The sequence below is a fragment of the Mytilus edulis genome, chromosome 5 (assembly GCF_963676685.1).
Source record: "Mytilus edulis chromosome 5, xbMytEdul2.2, whole genome shotgun sequence".
Classification (NCBI taxonomy): Eukaryota; Metazoa; Mollusca; class Bivalvia; order Mytilida; family Mytilidae; genus Mytilus; species Mytilus edulis.
Window position 1 is genome coordinate 41,591,860 of NC_092348.1, and position 20,851 is coordinate 41,612,710.

A 20,851-nucleotide genomic window follows, 5' to 3' on the forward strand; every position below is an offset into this window, starting at 1 on the left:
GTCGGTAGTAATCCTCTAATAAACGTTGCGAAACATATTGACTATATACCTTTTGTTCTTCTCTTACAAAGCTTTCGAATGAGGTAAAAGGTTTATCTGTAATTACGGGCTGAAGGGTCACAGCAGTCCATTTCATTATTCAAATTATTCATTTCATTATTCAAAATTGGCTATTTCTTAATTTTCACGCGTACGTTGGAATTTAGGTCTTCCGTAGCCCCTCTAATGGTCATTGCGGAACATATTGTTTATTCTCAGTGTATTCCTCTATCAATAAGCTTTTATTAATTTGAAGATTATTTTTTTCCTTTATCAGGAGCTGACGGGTTTAAGCAGTCCGTTCAAATTATCCATTTCATTATTCAAAAATGGCTATTTCTTAATTTTCACGCGTATTTTGGAATTGAGGTCCTCCGTATCCCCTCTAATGGTCATTGCGGCACATATTATTTATTCTCAGTGTATTCCTTCTTCAATTAGCTTTAATTTGGTGTTAATTTTTTTCCTTAATTAGGAGCTGACGGGTTAAAGCAGTCCGTTCCATTATTGAAAAGCTATTTCTCAATGTTCACGGGTATTTCGATATTTAAGTCCGTCGGTACTCCTCTAATATGCGTTGCGGAACATATTGACTATATACCTATTATTCCTCTCTTAATGAGCTTTTAAATGAGGTTGAAGGTTTATCTATATTTACGGGCTGAAGGGGCACAGCAATCCAATCCATTATTCTAAATATCCATTTAATTATTCAAAATTGGCTATTTCTTAATTTTCACGCGTATTTTGGTATTTAGATCCTTCGTAACCTCTTTAATGGTCATTGCGACACATATTGTTTATTCTCGGTGTATTCTTCTACCAATAAGCTTTAATTTGGTGTATAATTTGTTCCTTAATTAGGAGTTGATAGGATATAGCAGTCCGTTCCATTATTGAAAATAAGATATTTCTCAATGTTTACGCGTATTTCGATATTGAAGTCCGTCGGTACCCCTCTAATATGCTTAGTGGAACATATTGATTATATACCTTTTGTTCCTCTCTTAATAAGCGTTTGAATGAGGTGTAAGGTTTATATGTAATTACGGGCTGAAGGATCACAGCAGTCCATTTCATTATTCAAAATATCCATTTCATTATTCAAAATTGGCTATATCTTAATTTTCACGCGTATTTTGGAATTTAGGTCCTCCGTTACCCCTCTAATGGTCATTGCGGCACCATCAACTTGTTATAACTTTAATTAGATGATCGAGAATAGTAAAGGTCCAGTAAAAAAAAACGTATAGTATTTTAATTTTGATATTTATGTTTTTATCATCCGAAACTAAATTAATAAATAAAATTAAAGATTTAAAGAGTGTTTTTTTTTCCTTATAAAAATTTGAATATTCGTTAGATAACACCAAAATGACGAATTTAGAAATACGGGATATAGCTATATAGTCTCAGTCAATTTTTTTATTTCACTATTCAACGCTTCAACTTGAATAATGAAACATAAACTATTTCATCATTCATTATTCATCACTCAACATAGAATAGTGAATAGTGAACTATTTCTTTATTCACTATTGAATTTTGAATAATGAAAAATGAATAATGGACGTACTTCAGCGCGGTCAGGTTATAACATGTACAAACTCTTTGTACATGTTATAATTTGTACGCTGCAAAAATACAAGTTATAACATGTACAAAAGTACCTCGTACATATGTTTTTGTACTGTTGTTTGTCTTTCCGTCGTTTTTGTCATTATATTGTCTGTTTGTGTTCGACTGATGATTTAAATTAAATATCCCTTTGGTATTTTTCGCCTCTCTTTTTGAATCTGTTTTTTAGTGAGGATTTAGAATTCAATGATCATTTGTTTAAGAGAAAAAACATTTCAAACTAGACACATTTAAATATGTTTTAAAGGAGAGATAGAGTAAAACAATCAATCTACACAAAAACACTTTATATAGATAGGGTTTAATAATCAATCTACTCAAAACTAAATTGATATAGATAGTAAAAAAAGCAACTTTCATTTCAATAGTGTCGTTCTATTAATAATTTTGACTTCAGTTATTTTGTTTCCCTTTTTTACACGCAAATTTTGTGGACATTTGCAATTAATAATTTTGATTGATAGCTATATAGTCAGGTGAAAAATAAAAATACAAGCCACTAATCGTACCTCATAAGATTATGAATTGCTTTAAACATTAGTTTCTGACTAGAATACAGCGTACTTTCAGATTTTGACACAATTCAAATAAAACGTTTATTTCGTCACTTTTGTCTTCTAATTCAAGTGTTTGGAGAAAGCATTTCAAATATGTAGCACTCATCGTTTTTCTCATGTTATTACAAATGCGGAATAGTCTTAATTAGGTAGGTCTAATAATAGGTAAGTGAGAAATTTACATAACAAAACAAGAAACTTTTTGTTTAACCAATCGTTTGAACATATAAATGAGGTCAAAGCCAACATACATATGACATACCTTCGTTATATAAGACATATGTACACACAGTATGAAGCCTCCAGTTAAGGTCAATTACCATTTAAAATATAAAGCTCAATAAAAAAAGTTTATGCCGTAAGATTGTTATCTGTATATTTAGCATGTCATAGGAGAGACAATAAAGCAAGAAGACAAGCAAATATGTCACAGGTGTGAATTTCATGCACACCGATGACTCGCATCTTGGATGATAATTGCATTATATATAAACTCATCATAGATACCAGGATTGAAATTTCGTATGTACGCCAAAAGCGCGTTTCGTCTACAAAGACTCATCAGTGACGATCGAATAAAAAAAATGTTAAAAAGGCAAAATAAAGTACGAAGTTGAAGATTGTTGATCGAATTACTCATGGAAAGGAGTCTTACTTGCAAAAGTCAAAAATAAAAGATGTAAATCATTTTATGAAAAATTTTGTTAATCTACTTATTTACTAAATATTTTAAATATAGTTTATGCCGGCGTCACACATTGGCGTATAGACCGGCGTGCACCAGACGTACAGAGAAAATTGACAAAGTTAGTATACGTTAAGCCCCAGTCCAACCAGACCACGATCGCACCACGCTCATCGCGATCTAAAATAAATTCATATCGTGGTGAGGTCGCAGTATGAGCGGCATGAAAATGTAAATATTCGTTGCTTTCACGATGCTACTACGTCCTCATTACGATTCTTTGTAACGATCCCGCTACGATAATACCACGTTCTCACGGCGCTTATTCTGTGACCTCACTACGCTTATCAAGATCTTTCTACGTTCATCACGTTCTCACTACCATCATACCACGAGTTATCCGATTGGAACACGATCTTACCACTTCTACTGCGATAATAGCACGTTCTTACTACATATACGATTAAACTACGTTCATATCGCGATCTTACTACGTTCTCAGCAATAACGTCAACATCGTGTTCCATATCATTACAGGTCCATTTCTTTTATTTCTGATACGTAGATTTCTCGGAAACAATACACTTTTGCCACCAAAATCTACTAGAACACGTGGGCGTGGTTGTAGGGGCTGATGTAGAGGCAGAGGGAGCTCTGATAGTAACGAATCCTGATTAAACAGAGATGTCGGACCGACCAATCCAACCTAAATTACAACCTATTGCTGGTCCATAAAGCTCAAATGACGATATTTTAGTGAACGATAGCAGAGATGAGACAGATGTGTCAATAGATATAGAAAGATGTGGTATGAGTGCCAATGAGAGAACTCTCCATCCAAGTAATAATTTATAAAAGTAAACCATTATAGGCAAAGGTACGGCCTTCAACACGGAGCCTTGGCTCAAACCGAACAGCAAGCTATAAAGGGCCCCCAAAAATACTAGTGTAAAACCATTCAAACGGGAAAACCAACAGTCTAATCTATATAAAAACGAGAAGCACGGTTGAGTCGTTAGAGAAAATGGACAAGAAGTCCTAATCACATACAGACAAACAAAACCTGGAGAGATTTAATATATAGAATGATGGTCGTAGTATGATCGTAAGAAGAGCGTGATGAGGACAAGGGCGTGCTAGAATCGTAATATGGTCGTGAACAGCGAGGTATAGTCGTAGTGGAGGCGTAGTTGGGTCGCGTTGAAAACGTGATGGTCGTAGTGAGGTCGTAATAACGTTGCTGTGAGATCGTAGCGCAGTCTCTCCGAATAGAATCAAGCTTTTGCTACGCTCTCGCTACGATGGTACAGCGACCTTTGCGATTTTACTACGATCTTAGTGCGCTCTCACTACGCCGACCTGATTTCTCCACGACTGCACCACAATTGTTTTGAACATGTTGAAAGTTGGCCACGCTCATCACGATCTTGAAGACCTCACCACGACCGTGTTACGACCTTACTGCGATCTACACGATCGTACTTCGATCAACAAACATTGCATTTTTTCACAGATCGTAGTGCGATCGAGGCCTAGTGGGGCGTATTAGTTGCACGCCAGAGGAACGCTAAGCAATCGTTAAACGCGCGTTGCATCAGTTTGAAGTACGTCGAAATGAAAAGATATAGGCTTGGTGAATGCTATAACTCCAGGAAATTTGTAAGGAGCATAAAAAATGTCATCCAGCTGAAGCGTTTGTCAAGCGTATACCGGTACGCTACACGCACGTAATACATATGCTACAAGCGCGTTGAAAATGCTACAGATAAGTTTGAGACACGTTTAGGGCACGTTGTATACAAGACAAGACAAGACATGGCAATTTTTCACGGAGCAATTTTCAAGCTAATTTGACAGATGTAATGCCCTAGAACTCAATTTAAAGGAAAATATGATAAGATCAAATGTATTTACACCACTTACAACCATATCAATATAACATTTTCAAGGCTTGTTTAGTACATAACCGTAGACGTAGGGGAGTTGCAGAGGGACCACCAACAACATGCCGCCCCCAGATCAAATATTGAATTTTATAGTGTGGCGAACGGGACATTAACTGACATATTCACAGAGTGGAGTGCCTGTGAATTGAACATTCATAAATACCCCAATGCCGTTTTTATAGGCTTTAAAACAATAAATGAGGCTGTCTATTTCCTCCTCTCGAGCAACGCATATTACTCATGCCAAAATATCCCAGTGTATAAAAAAGATGAAACAAAAACACCTAGTAGCTATAATCATGTCTGTGAAGGAACATGCACAGAGATGAACAAAATCAATTCAAACACTGAAAACACTGACACTATCAGTGACTTATATGACCATGAAGAGTATACATTATGTGAAACTGATAAAGAGGAAGATACAAATGTAAAAGAAATTGAATCTATACCAGCACAAGGTGACCCAAATAATAATAAAACTCAAACAGTTGACAGTTCCCAAGATCAAGTACTTAATTCACGGTGACAGCTAAAAACTACACAATAACATTAAAAACAAAATTGACAATGTCAATTTACCAGACAAGAATGGAAACTGCACAGCTATGTGCTCTATTCCTTTTGATAAGTTTTTGATAATGTGTAACAGTTGCAAATCTTGGACTCATTACATATGCACAGAATTGCCAACGTATCAGTTGTACACGCTAACAAGTACAAGCAGAAAGTACATATGCTCCAAATGCGCAGTAATCCCACATGAATTCATAGAACAGTGGGAGCTAAAATTACTCTCCTTATTAGATAAACAAAAACCTGAAAATATAAATAAAGGCGATGAATACCATTAAAACCTAATTACAAACTTGGAGGAAAAACTTACTGCGGCAATAAGTAATGTACACAAGGCAAGCTACGACAAAGATATTCTACATTTTAAAACTAAGTTGAATGAAGAGAAATCTAAATCGGAAAAACTCAGTCATACTAATGTAAATATCACTGAGAAAAATATTGAATTGCAAGAACAATGCAAACATCAAGAAAGTTTTAGGTCTCATTGGTGAACAATGCAAATTACTTGCTGAAGAAGTAAAAGAATCTACAAATATGATTGTGAACACAGTGGGAACAATTAAACAAAACCCTCAAACAACACTGACACAAAATGTAGTCTCGTTAAAATATATTGAACATGCAATCGTCACAATCGAACAAGATATACATTCATTTAAGGACAATTCCTTAAATGATTCTTTTCATTCCATTAAGAATCAATTAGTGACAATATCTGCCAAATTTAAAGAGGACATCTTAAACTCACCACCAAGACAACTTTCCACAGAGGCACAACAAGAAACCTATAAATGCATTGTACCAACGGCAAATAGATTTGAAGCGCTACAAATAAATAACTCACATGAACAATCATCTCAACCCCGTAATAAGAATAAAGAAGATTTAGTAGAGCCGATTAACCAAGTTCTAATGATAGGAAATTCCCACTTCCAGAGAATTCAAACGCCAACATTTAGGTTTTGGTGATAAATGTAAAGTCACTAAAAGGCATCTCATAACATAGAAGAGGCAACAAAAGTCATTTCAGATTTACAGCAGGAGATGCAACGTGTAGTTATTCAGTCATTCTCAAAAGACATCCATGCTGAGACAAAAGTCAACTACATCGATTCATTAACAAGTCTTTTTGACAAAATACTATCAAAATGGCCAAATTGCAAAATAATCATTTCCACAGCACTATTCAGAGGAATGTCTCCATCTTACAATGAGAAAGCTTATGCAGCCAACATTGAAGTTCTGCACACATTATTCAAGGACCCTCATATGTTCGTATGTGACAACTCAGGACTTAGTTCAAGAGGTCAGCTAATACGTCATTTCTTGGCCAGGGACAATGTACATCTTTCATATGCAGGAACAAAAATATTTGCTGCAAATTTACGAAGTTCAATCAGGGATTGCTTACAGATCCCATACCATCCTCCGCCCAGGACCAATTATATCCACAGAAAACCGACAATAATGCTTGCAAATTTGACTATCATCAGCAGAAAAACAACAATAATTCGTGGAATAACGGCCAACATGAGCGGAAAACCAAAATAATTCGTGGAACAATGGCTATTATCAGCAGAAATCCAACAATAATGCATGGCAAAATTACTTTTATCATCACAGAAAAAAACCAGTACGCAACTTCCTCAAACTATGACTGGGGAGATTATGAATGAAGAAGAATTCAAGATAACAGTTATATCTTTTTTTGTAAAATTTTGAGAACATATATTATGTATATTATGGTTTATAAGGTTCAGATAGAACATTTTTATACTTGTTACAAATTGAAATGACTGACAATAAGTTTTCAGTCTTGTAAAGAATCTGATTTTGTATATAAAAAAAAAACAGGCAAATATGCAACTTAGTCTGCTGTTATAATTTTTTTAAAGCTTCCTTCCTACACAAATTGGTCATTAAAAATAAAAAAAAAACAACAAGAAAACGACAAAAACATCTTAGCATTTAAATCTTTTTTTAGTACATGTGCAGATGTGTACACACACTTAATTACATTAGTCTTTATTTATTTTTTTTGTGTATATATGACCAAATACATGCTTGTAAATTGATAACAGTGTCTATTGTTGAAATCAAAGAGCAATTTCAAATTAACGTCTAGTTTATAAGAATAAAGTGCTTGTAATATTTAAAGAAAGATAACTCTCAACATTTTATATTTTTACTTTCCTTTTTTACAAATCAAATAGAAAGAAGTTTAAGTTGCAATATTAAGTACATATGTTTCATTCCTGTTGTATAATTTCCTGTCTGATTACCTTAATGTATATTGGTTCTAGGAGCATTTTTATCTGTCAATACTCTTAGAAAAGTAATCATCTTTCTGATCGAAAAGAAAAATTTAATAATTTCTAGCTGGAACATTCAAGGACATACCAGCAAGGGGCATGATAAGTTCACCGACCCAGAATTTATTACAAATATTAAAAATAGTGATATCAGTGTCTTATGGAAACTCGTAGTAGGCCTGAAGACAATTTAGAAATTCCAGATTTTAAAGCTATCCATTTAGTAAGACCAAAATCTTAAAAGTCTAGGAAAAGATTTGGGGGCATCTCAGTATATGTGAAATCATGTTTAAAGAGAGGATTTCAATTCCTGAAACAGGATAATTACATTTGGTTACAGTTATGCGGGAGTTTTTTTTTTTGCCCGTAAAAAGATATATTTATCTGCTATATGTACAATCCCCCTTCAGATTCTACTTATACTAAGTCTCTTGATCTAGATTACTTTGATATTTTTGAAAAAGAAATATCCCTTTTTTCAGAACAAGGACACATTATACTAAGGGGAGATTTAAATGCAAGAACTGGTATAGGCTTTGATTTTATAAAAGAAGATAATGGGGCCATCTTCCCCTCTTTGATGGTTATTGTCCTGACAATAAAATAAGTCAACGTCGAAGTATGAATAAAATAGTTACACCAAGGGGTAGACAATTAAATGATTTATGTATCAAACTTGGGCTACGCATTTTAAATGACCGCATTTTTGGAGATTCACTGGGTCATTATACCTCATACCAGTATGGTGGTAATAGTGTAATAGACTACTTTATCGTTTCTGAGCAGTTGTTAGAATATATATCTTTTTTTAAGGTACATAAACTTGATGGTCTAATGTCTGATCATTGTAGATATCATTGTTGATAAATCTGAATTGTTTTTACATGTTGTTAATCCAAAGTTGACTTGTCTACCTAATAATATAAATGGGATAATAACTCTGAAAACAAATTTAAACTGGAATTATAATCCAATACAGTCAAAGCATTAGTTAAAGAATTTGAAAACTCAATATCTAATAACTTTTCTATAGAGAAAAATAAAATTGAAAATATTGTTAACAATTTCAATAAAATTATCTATGATGAAGCTGATCAATGCCTCAAAAAGAAAGTGGGCCCTAAGAACAAAAATACTGCATGCCAAAAGGCTAAATCAAGTAACTCCTCTATTAAGTGTGGTATGATATGTCATTGATAAACCTAAAAAAACATCTTGACAAAAGATTCAATCTCTTTCTTAAATATAGTAGTGACCCAAATGTTAGATCTTTATATTTTAGTACACTTAAGCAATATAGGAAACTTAGAAAACTTAAGTCTCGCAAAAACCACCAAGAGATTATAAATAGTCTCGACACTTTATACAATACAAATTCAAAAGAATACTGGAAACTGCTTGATCAGCTCCTATCAAAAGATAAATTTAAAACTGATGAATAAGTAATGTATCTGAAACTGATTGGTATGATTATTTCAGGAAATTGAACAAGGAGACATACTCAAATACAGGAATGGATATCCTTTTAGAAAATTTAGAGAAAAACAAAAGTTTTAATGAATTAGAATACATCATATCTGAAAATTAAATACATAAAGCTATAAAAGAGCTGAAGAATAATAAAGCAGCAGGCTTTGATGTAATAATAAATGAGATGCTTAAATGTGGCCAGTCAGTTTTGGTGAAACCACTTAATAAACTATTCAATACTAAATTCTCATCAGGGGAGTATCCAACTCAATGGAGTGAAGGGTATGTTTATCCTATTCATAAAAATGGAGTTAAAGATAATCCATCTAATTATAGAAGCATTGTTATTAATAGCTGTGTTGGAAAATTATTTACAAAAGTCCTTTATTTACGATTAGATAAATTTCTTTTAAAAAGCAATATTATACCCCACGAACAAATAGGATTTACAAAGAAAAAACGTACTGTGGATCACATGTTTGTTCTAAGATTATTGAAAAACATACAAAAAAGGGAGTAAACCTTTGTATGCATGCTTTATTGATTTTAAAAAAGCTTTTGATTCAGTTTGGCTTCAGGGGCTTTTCTATAAACTGAGACAAATGGGTGTAAGTGACAAATTTCCGTTTTCTGTTCCGTATTCCGTTCCGTTTTCCGTTTCCGCCGTTTATCAACAACCACGATAAGGGATGAAAAAGTTTAAATTTTATTGCATTTACATGAGTGTTCATGAGTATCGGCTATTGTTTTATTCTGTTTGAAATTTTTTCTGATTATGAGATTTATTTTAAACGTGTTTAATAACATAATATATATGTATATTAAAAAATGTTTAGACCCTATTTGTTCTAGCTTTAATATTAATTCTTTTTGCAACTTATCCACGTGCATCCGCTCTAAAATGATTCGGAATATAATGAAGAGAAAAAAAGTACTTCAAAACGTTATAAAATAACGAAATATACATATTTTGAAACTGATGGTTTTACTTTTAGATTTCACAAATTTTCAAATCTGACAAATTTTTACATATTTTTAAATTTGCTTTACAAGAAAATCAACGACTGTTTCCCATCATTTATTTTTACGAATATACATATACATATACGAATCAATGACTATAACTGGACACTTCATGTATGTGTTTATCTTAAAACTCCTGTCTATAGATGGAAAGGTCTATGATGAGCAAACTAGTTAAACTCCACCAAGTCATGTGAAACAAATCATGTATGTGAAGTTAGCAGCCGGTTCGTTATTCGATATTCAAACTGTAGATGAAAATCATAAAAAAAGAAATATTTAATAACATTAAAACATGATTTTCATAGTTAATTAAGAGGACTGATAAGCTACGTAGGAAATCGTTTCATAACCTCTTCTAACAGCAATATATATAAAAACCATTTTCTAACTAGGCATATTTGTCTTTATGTAATATAGATTTTTTTCAATAAAAGAACTTCAAAGATGTACTTTTATATATGATATTTCTTAAAACAAAGAGTCTATGATTTAATTGAATGTTATGGACTTTGAAAGACCAGTGGGGTCTCACCCTCATTTAAGCGGTCTCAGGTAGGTTTACACTATATAATTTGAATATTCAACTGGCAATTTGAGCGCTCTGTAAACATGGAAGACAGGAAGTGTACCCAAATTCCTTTTAGTCGCGTTTGTATCTATCTATTATCTAAATGTCTGCATAATATTAGAAAGATTGAGAGATCAGGGGGGCTCTCACCATTGCCCTGTACCCTTTGTCCTGAAATTTTGACAATTTTTTAGCTGAAAAGTGAGAATCTAAGCCCTCCGTAGATATCGAAGATGACATTATTCTGCGGAATACTTTTGATACAATCTTTATATATAGAGAGTCTATATATTGGTACAATTTTATAAACATTGAAAGAACAGGGAGGTCCTAATGTCATTTAAGCGGTCTCATGTAGGTTTTCACTATATCTTTCTGGGTTTTTTTAGGCTTTCCATATTTATTTCTATTTATAGTTCTATATATGTTTCTAGAGTAATCGGTTTTTGATTTGTTTTAAGAAATATTAGATATAAAATAACATTTTTGGCGTCGATTTATTGATAAAAACCTATATATCAAAAAGACAAATATGCAACTTACTTAAGCATGGATAAGGGTTTATATTCGAGGACAACAAGAGTTTAAAACAACTTGATTGGGTCATAAGATACTAGACGATTTCCGATGTATCTTTTCGTCCTTTCAACTATAAAAATCATGCTTTTAATGTTATCAAATATTATATTTCTTCATGATTTTCAAATAAATGTGAATATCCAACCGACTGCTAGCAGCCGGTTTGATATCGATTATCGAATAACGAATAACGAATCGGCTGCTAACTTCACATCCATAAATAAATCGAGTAACATTTGTTATGTCCTATCATATTATTTATTAATGTATTTTTCTTTCATGCATGTACTTGTGTGCATTTGTACTGTTTTCGGGTCATATGTCATGTCATTTTAGCGGAACTATTAACATTGCTATATACATGATATAAGCACTGGAGGTTTGGCTATTTCAGTGTTTTTCTGGTTCCGTTGTTTGTCTCATATAGTTGTGTTTCACAAGGGTTCGGTTTAAGACCTGCATTTGTTTTCGCCTTAACGATTTGTGACTATAGAACAGCAGTTTACTTCTTTTGTCCTTTTTAATCGGTTACAAATATATTTCAGATATATCAAACACTTTTAAAAGATGGTACAACTCTCACATGTAGATTAAGGATCGCGAATGTCAAGTTTTGAAATTATCATGAGTAATCTTTAAAAAAAAAAATGCCGTTTTCTATGACGGTTGCCACTGAGTATTCATATCAAGAAAAGCAGTAATCGCGGAGATAACCCTTAAATAAAGGCAACAGTAGTATACCGCTGTTCAAATTCATAAATCGATAGAGAAAAACAAATCCGGGTTACAAACTAAAACTGAGGAAACGTATCAAATATAAGAGAACTACGATACAACAGAGAACACCGAAACATAACACACACAGAAACGAACTATAATGTGACAATGTCAATTTTCCTGACTTGGCACAGGGCATTTTATGAAAAAAATGGTGGGTTGAACCTTGTTTTGCGGCATGCCGAACCTCCCGCTTTAATGGCAGTGTTAATTATAACATTAAAATGACAACATTACACGACAGAGTTACAATAAATAAACAGATAAATGGGAGAAAATAAAGGACAGAAAAACAAACGAATAATAGCCATCAAAGGGTAACAGGTTAAAAAATATTTGTATACGCCAGACGCGCGCTAAGTCCACTGTTTTTACTTGAACAGTGTTGTCTTAAAAAAAACCATCGACTGCAACAACGCTTAAAATAGCTGTCACAGTCATGACATGACCGATATGACTATGTTCAGGTTGCAACAGTTGGTTTAAAACTGTCCCAACTTGGAAAATGTTGTCTCAGTCACAACGTTACTGTTTAAACGCAGAAAACGTTGTCACAGTTATAATACAACTGTTGCATCAATTGTAAAGTAGTAACAGATATTTGAAATAGGTTGTTCTAACGCGAACAACGTTAAAACCGTCCGTAAATAAACTGTTTAAACGACGGAAAGGATGTTACAGGTAAAATGTTGTCGCTACAACCATTATTAAAACATATAGCTAATTTCAAACATAAAGAATCATTTTTAGACGTAAAAGTCCCGGATACAAAACTTCTAACAGTCCGTGATAGGTTTGATTATTTGAAAAACAATTTCCCCGGTTGCAATATCTGAAGGTTGTTATGAAAAAAGACACAACTGTCATATCCTCCTAATACACTAATTCAAAACGAAACTGATTGTAAAAACAAATAGTCTATTGAAACATTTGCCGCTGAACATTTTGGTAGTCCCCGCTTATATGGTGAATGTGGTATTATTATTTTATAACATGACTTTTTTCTTTTCTCTAATCTCTTCGGAACAATTCTGAACCTCCACTGGATACCTGTATTTCACACGGGACTATTTTATACGCATCCAATAAGTAACACACACCAGTCAGATAAATCGAAAACGGTCTCCTAAAATATTTGTAACCAAATGTTTCTTTCACTGTTAAACATTTTTCAAAATTATCATAATGTTGACGCTTGTAAGTTTATTGTGAAATTATGCCTGCGTGCAATGTTATCTTCAATACGTGTAGTGTTACAAATCACATTACTTCATAATAACGGTCAATAAGCTGTAATTACAGCGGGAGTTTACACACTTGTCAAACGTATCACCGTATTTAACTACTTTTTCCAGAATGCTAATTTCATATGGCATGCTTGCTCACTCATAAAATTCTTTGATTGTTTTTTTTTAAAGAGGGACGAAAGATACTAGAGGGACAGTCAAACGCATAAATCGATAATAAAGTGACACCGCCATGGCTAAAAAATAGAAAGACAAACAGACAAATACATGTAATAGTACACTAGACACAACATATAAAACTAAATACAAAGCAACATGAACCCCACAAAAACTGGGGGTAATCTCATGTGCTCCGGAAGATAAGCAGCTACTGCTCCGAAAGTGGCACCCGTCTTGTTGCTCATGTTATTATAAACCCGGTAAATAGTCTAATTTGGTTGGTCACATTCATGGTAAAAAGATAAGTGGATTATAGTTTCGACATAAGGGACATAATAGCATATTCGATTTCATCTGTGAAACGGTTATCCCATAATGGTCAAGCAACTCGTGATGGCGTCCGTAAACTTTACAAAGGAATGATTTCAATTTCATCATTTGGAACTCTTGGATTTATAGCTTGCTTGTGAGAGGCAACCCTCTATCAAGGAAATCATGATAGGAAGTACATGTCCGGGAATATCGTATCAGTTAGAATGTTGCTACTTAGAAATGGAAAGTTCACAATTGGTAATCTAACATCATCTCTGTTGTCGTAAAGCTTTGTTTTCAGCCGACCCTCATTATCAATTTCTAGATGTAAGTCAAGATCGGAGGCAGACAAATCCTTTATCTCTGGTTCAATATAGTCACCAAATTTTGAATTATTTAGTGAGAGAACGTCATGTTTATAGCGGAAAGTAAAGTTAAAGGATATTGCTAACTTCTTATCTTTCTTCCTAAGAAATTCCTGTATGAATTCAGCCTCATAATAAAAAAGAAACAAGCCAACAAAAGGGACACAATTGGTTTCCATTGGAATGCCGACATCCTGTTGAAAAACACGTCCTACAAACGTAATAAATATGTTGTCAATAAAGAAATCTAGCACTTTGAAAAGAGATATATTTTCTTTGGACCAAGAAGCTCAAATCAACAGATCCTAAGTTTCTATCACTTATGGTTTACCAGTTACAAATGCATATTACTTATTTCAAATGCGCATTAGGGGTAATAACTCTGATATGGAATCGTCGTGTCCCTTCCGTCAAAATTGGAAAACTAAATATCCTGAGGATATATCGAGCAATTTTGTAAAATAGATTTGACTCTTTCTTAACGGTTACAGAGGAATTCTAGCCACAAAGAAAACAGTGTTTAGGGAGACAACTCTTACATTAAAATGTCTTTGACTGAATAGGGTCAGTCTTAAAAGCGCAATTAATGTTCGATAGCATATGCAAAACATCTATGCGACATCTTACAAAACAACAAAACACGTTCCTCAATTTGACGAAAGAAGAACAAAATAACCAAAAACACATACAATAGGTCGTTCCATAGAATAGTGGCAATACCTATTATAACAACAACAAACACACCAAATGTGTTTGAAATCGTATTATTTGTTGAAAAAAAGTCTATAAATAACAAAAAAGTCATTATTATATAATAGCATTTACTGCTTTTTTATTCCATTTGTTAGGCCCAAACATAACGTTTTTTAAGCCTAAGATATTCGAACTGCAGTGAAAGTGTTATAGACACTAAAAAGACTCGATCCACTCTGCGCATATACACACATTGTGTCACCTACTACCAGTTCACAGTTAATAGTTTGGGATGCCATATTGTAATTTGTACCAGTGTAAAGCCACACCATATAGGTAGAACTCATACCTAGCTTCCGTAGAGTAAGGTGAGATGTTAACATGCCTGACATCATAGAAACGGAAATCGAGTAAGTACCATTCGTTTGAACAGTAAAAATCCCTGTCGATGGATTATACTCATTTGCAGTATTACAAAGGATTTGGTTGTATCTGACACAACTTCCTACCGTGATTGGACTATAATTTAAAGGACATGTCACTGTAAAAGCAGCTGAAAAAAACCAAAATGATATTTAGATTGATGAAAAAAATATACGCATCATACACATTGATATAAACATACACACAGTTCTATTTAAAAAAAGGAATTACTCTATCTCTATGACACTTTTACTTATTAATGGTCACTGTGAAACCATAGCTGATCATGCTTATGAAGATGTACAATAATTATTCTGTGTGTACAACGGTACACTTTGTATTGGCGACCAGAAGAATCATCTCATTCTTATAAAATGTTTATAATTCATGTTTATATTACGTATAGGTAAATGTGAAAATTTAGGAAGTATTAATACTTTCCATATTTTTATACAACATTCACACAAATTCAGACAAACATCGATTGATTTCGGAATCCGGTAACGTTTTAGAGACTTTATAATAATGAGATTTTCGTTTTTTTTTTTAATTTTTTAATTTTCACTTGTTAAGTCAGCAAATCATAAAAAAATAGGAATACAAAGCTTTCAGGCAAAATTTAACTCAGAAAAAATCCAATGTTCCTTTCGGTCCTATGCTTGGCTCTTTAATGAGTCTTTGTGTTATACATATATATATGATTCGTAACAATTCTAGATCTTTCATTTTGCGGTATTCAAACTCATGCCACTGAGATATCGTGCCATCAAATTACCTTACACTATGTCCCACGCGCGCGACCACTCGATCATTTAATCTCTACAATGATTAAGCTTCCGTTGGCCTTTCCATGTCAGTTGTTATCTAGTGTCGTAGCACAGTACATGATATGTAAGGCATGACGATGAAATTTTACGGATTATCTAGATTATTTGTCGTACAGGATTTTACAAATTGGTGTAGGATGTAGTCAAACAAATAATTATATTTTAAAAACATCTGAAACAGGGACAATTCTTCGAAATATTTTATCCATTGGATCACCAGAAATGGTGATACAAGGCTGCACAATATAGTTTTCACATGATTCCATTTAGAATTTAGAAATTTTTGTAACTAAAAATCGTGATTTGGTATAAAATCTTACCATAACTTGTACCGCACATCAACACAAACAAGATGCATGGAAATAAATGTGTCATTATCACTGCAGTTGATAGTTGATAAGTTTATCTACAAAATACAAAATTAATCTAAATTACATATATGTAATTTAAACATTATATAGTAGAAGAATATTTTTGACGTTAGGAACACTCCTTATTTATGATTAAATAACATAACCGAATAAGTATTGTCTACTTTTTAATATTTAATTCTGCAAATTACAATAAAAAGACAAAACTATGTAAGCGTATATCTTTTTGCAGCAAAACACACAATTACTTTTTATTTTATCGGTATTTGTTGCAAACATTTTTAAAGATACCCCTGGATTATAATTTAGAACACACTACAGGCATCATCTATGTACCAGAATAACCGGTGACGCTCTAATCAAAACATTTCTTCAACTAGAAAATAACTTGACATTCCTTATGTTCCATCTTTGCGATCCAATGGAGGTTCAAATCAATAAACCTTAGTCAGCCTTAGATAAACAAGTTTCAAATATATATACATGTATTTGTATTCTAACATTTTTTATCGAAGCAAAACTATCTAAATACATCTTCAATGCGAAGTTTATTACTGTTTAAACCATACCACTGTTCATACAGCGTATGTTACGTATTTTATGTTTTGATTAATTCCATTACAATAATCTTGTTTACCTTTAATTTTCCTCAATAGAATCTGCTCCTGTGGAAACTTGTGATGGACATGGAAGAACAGTTAGTTTTATAGTCATGTAAACAGTTAATGTATTCAGTTTGTGTAACATATTGCGATTGCTACGTTGATTTCTTAAATGCTGAGTATGCAGATTTCGTGATTAACATAATGTAGGCGGTTGATTATATTCGGGCACATGGCATTTGTATTGACAACTTGGTTTGAAAATTACATTGTTAGATTGTATATAAACGCATATTTTGGCTTTCGCCTCTTTGTTTGTGTTCAATAATTGTTTGTGAAATATCAAGATTTATTAGAACTTTTTATCATATTGTATTAAAAAGGTTTTAGTGTTGTGAATTTCTTCAAATAAAAATAGTCTATCCGACAGGAAAATCGTTTCTAGCATATATGTATTTTAACCATGTTATATCGTATCACAATTGTATATCTGATAAAAGTATCTTAACTATCAGAATCCTTATTGCCATTTAATATAGTTTCGGATGAGCATGACGTGGGTGGGGTGTCTTTATTAAATATATTCATTATTATCACCACAACTTTTGTACCTTGATGTCTGTAACTTTTGTTATCAAATATGTCTCTTTAGGCACACAATTTTAAATACATGCTATTGAACATGGTCAAATCACTTAAAACATAAATAAACCGCACTTGCTAAGGCAAATTATCTTTAAAACCAGACCTGTTTTCGTGTTAGTAATTTAAAATATTGATGAATACATACATGTCACATCCCTCTTTATTATGTTTAATTTTATTTCGTAATCGTGGAGAGTTTGATAAAAAGTTCTTTGATTATTTTATTTTGTTCAATTTGATGCATCATAGTGTTCATCAATTAAAGTCTTGTTAAGATTTACCAGACACCACTACCGTTACTAAACTTCTAAATTAAAAGTGTCTTAAAAGTATTTCAAACGATTTCAAAGTCTGGGTTTGTTTTACCGATTACAGAGCATGTCACGTCGTTGAAATCTGTCCTTATGTCGGACATAAGACAGCACAACTTAGCTAAATTAAAATTAGTGTTTTTGAGGAATTTTAAATACTTGCAAATAACAATATTTTACAAAATCTACACAAACAATACGCAATAGTCCAGGGAGTACACATAAGGTACCTTAAAATGTCATTGAACTAATTTGATGTTTTTCACGAAAATAAATTGCAAAAAATATGTAAAAATGCAAATTATTACATCATGTACATGTACACGGTATAATATTTTTCTCATGTTCTGTAACATATTTGTGAATAATAATGATGATCATTGACTTTTTTGTCTGTAAAACTTGTCATAAAAGTACAATGTCTCAAATACTAATATAAATTACGCATATGTCGAAGTAAAGACACGAACATTCAACTTTTACAGATTTTAGTATTTAAATAATTTTCAATGCGTGTACTGGAGATGGCGACTTATGAGCATGGTCAAGTATCATTGCTTCTAGTGACTTCACTTCAGATTTATAGTAGTATACACTGACTAGAAAATCGTGTATGTTCCTTGGTTTTTTTTCGTACACGCGTACATCAACATCTTCAATTCCACATGCCCAACAGGATGTTGCCTGCATTTCAGTTCTCCTTAGATTTATTTACTGGTATATTGAAAAATAATGTTAGCTTTTAAAAATGTCTGGATATTTAAACTTTTTTAACACCCAATTTCTAGCCATCTTCACAACGTGCACGTTGTAGTTTGAATGGATGTGTTTGATTCTGCATATAATCACCAGTTATAAAAAAGAATTTTTTAAAGGAAGTAGTAAGTTTTTTAATTTTTTTTAGTATTCCACAAATATTCACGATGTTATTTCTGATTCAATGATACTTTATGCATTTGTATTCTAAAAGAACTGCACAAATATAATAATTAATAAATAAATAATATCTTATATGACTTCAGTTTAATATTACAGACGTTGCATTCATATTTTTTCTATAACGATACCACATCGTGCCTGCTATCAGTTTGAGGTAACACAATGTATGGATCAATTCTGCACAATATCCCATCTACTAGAGCAAATGTGAACAACACATGTATATGGCAGTTCAATGAGACTTAGAGCATTTTGATTCTTTAAATATAGCTAGAAACTAACACTCAATGACATTAACAAGGAAAATAAAAGGACTTCAGATTTTTTTTTCAAACGGTCATTCGTGCATACTTGTCTTGAACCAAAAGACCATTAACAATGGCCACAACAACAAGTGAGTTTTACTACTGGACAAACAAAAAGCCCATCCAGTGACACTTATTGTCCAAGTCTGTGTAACCCTAAAAATGACTGTCAAATCAACCGATCATAACTTTAAGGGTTATGACAGTTGCCTTATTTCGTTGTAACAGTTAATGTATGCCTGTCCTAAACTCTTTTATTAAATATTTGCTATCAACAATCATTAGTGAACTATTGCAATGGTTAACGGCGTTATCACAGTCAATAACTATTTGTTACAGTTTTCAGAAAGCTGTGGCATTTGTTCAATTTCATACCAACCTTTTAATAGTTGAGACAGTTGACATATGTTTGTGTTAACTTCTTAGACGTTGATGTGGGCAAAAAATGTTTACTACAATGTTTGGGGAGTTAAGACAGTTGTAAACTGTTAAAGGTTGTTACAGTCCTTAAATGCTTATTTAAACTTTTTAAAGGTCATTACAGTCGTTGAATGTTTGAAACGACATTTTATAGGATGTTACACATATTGCAGTCGGTAAATGTTTAAGTGACTTTACGTATTATCCTTTTACAGTTTTATATTGTTATCATCTATTACGGTTTGGTTTTGTTTTTTATTTATTAACTTTTTTCGCGATTTTTCTTAGTCTTTTTGTCGGCGGGTTTCTGTTAATGACAATGGTATTGTCCATTTAATTTCTAATTATGTGTTTGGCGATCCTTTAGATATATATTCTTTTACTTTGGCTATTCAGAGTCGTTTAAAACTAGATTTTTTATACACGAAACCTCTGTTTGAAAAAAAAGACATCTTCAAGACGAGTACAATAAAGCCAATTGACACAAGAACAATTTGAAATGAATACCGGCCTTCCAAACACCGGTTGCAAACTAATAATAATGTATTTTTCTTAAACACTGTCTAGCCTGAAAATTACATTTTTTTTAGTTTTAATATTTTAAATATAAATGAATAAGTAAATGTACGAAAATCGTAAAATGAATTGCAGCAGTTTTAGCTCGACATTTGGAATTCTGTTGTTTCTCTTGAAAGAAAAACATTTACTTCATGAATTTTTTAAGAAAAACCCTTTAATCCACAAAAAGCATGTTTCTTTTAGAAAATTGATGGAAAAAGTAGCTAGTGTGTATGTAGTGTCTATAACCATCAAGATTTCTTTTTTTTTTAATTAGCAAATGTAGTTTCTTTAAGTGCATAGCACCTGCTTAGTTTAGATATGTCTGAGGTTTTACCTCAGATGTGAAATTACAAACTTGGTTCAATCAATGTCAACATGACATGTATGTTTACATGTATAAAACTTTTTATTCATGGGTCATTCTGTTTTTAAAAACTGTTAACAGTAAAACGAAAATTCACACACTTAATACGTTTAACTAAATAATGAGCATTA